Below are 1,105 nucleotides of genomic sequence, written 5' to 3' on the forward strand. Positions count from 1 at the left end.
TTCGGTCTCCCTTGATAATAATTATTTTGGTTCCTATATTGTCTGTTTCTCTGATTGTCTCTGTGATAGTCATTACCGTGGAGAGGTGATCTTTCCCTCTAATTATTACTACTCTGCCAACGGTTGTCATACGGGGGTGTCTGTTTTGGTCAAGAGTTATGTTGTAAGAATAGCCTTGTCGTGTCCATTTATTATTTCTGTCATCGCGGAATTGTGACGGATGCGACCTGTAATTGTTGTGCTCCTGTTTTCACGTTCCACGATTGTCAGTGTCAATTTCCAATTCTTGTAACAGTCCCTGAAAAGCTTCAATGTCGTCTTTGCAACGTCCTGCCAAAATGATATGTCGTAAATGTTCAGGTAATTTGATTAAGCAAATGCGGATGAGTTCTGAGGGGTTGTATGGGTTTGACAGGTACTGATTCTAGTGCAACATGTCTTCAAAATATTTCATAAGACTGGAAAATTCAGATTGTTCGAAATGCTTCATCATTGTGATGCTATGTTTTACTCGGTCTTGTGTGGCTTGAGACCAATATGCTGAGAGGAAGGCATGGAAAAATTCTCCTTCACTGTGGCAATCGTGAATGACCGATCATATTCTTACAGCTGGTTCATTCTCCAAGTAGTCACACATAAATTCTAATCTGTGCTCTAATGACCAGTTGGGAGGAAAACAATGAGAGAATTGATGCAGCCATGCTTGTGGATGAATGTCATTGCCGGAATCCTTAAATGTTTTGAATTTACCTGTAGTAATAAACAGCTTATAGTCAAAATCATCATGTCGGCGAGTCGCATGTCGCTCATTGTTATGTCGTTTCGGCGGTTCCATCTCAAAACTCGGTGTACCTTGCCAATTTCTTTCATAATTTCCGAAGTGCCCAGTGTTATTATTTTGTGGCTGTTCCATATTTCTATGTCCCTCTTCCCGTATTGGAGCGCGAGTGTCCTCTGAAATATGTAATTTTTGTATTACCTGTGTCAACTGATCTTGTACTTCCCGAATTTCTCTTTGGTGTTGCGTATTAATTTGATTCTGATTTTGTTTGAATTTCCTAATTTGTTCGTACTCTTCGGTGTCAGTGAAGGTTACAGGTCTTGT

The sequence above is a fragment of the Schistocerca americana genome, chromosome 2 (assembly GCF_021461395.2).
Source record: "Schistocerca americana isolate TAMUIC-IGC-003095 chromosome 2, iqSchAmer2.1, whole genome shotgun sequence".
NCBI lineage: Eukaryota > Metazoa > Arthropoda > Insecta > Orthoptera > Acrididae > Schistocerca > Schistocerca americana.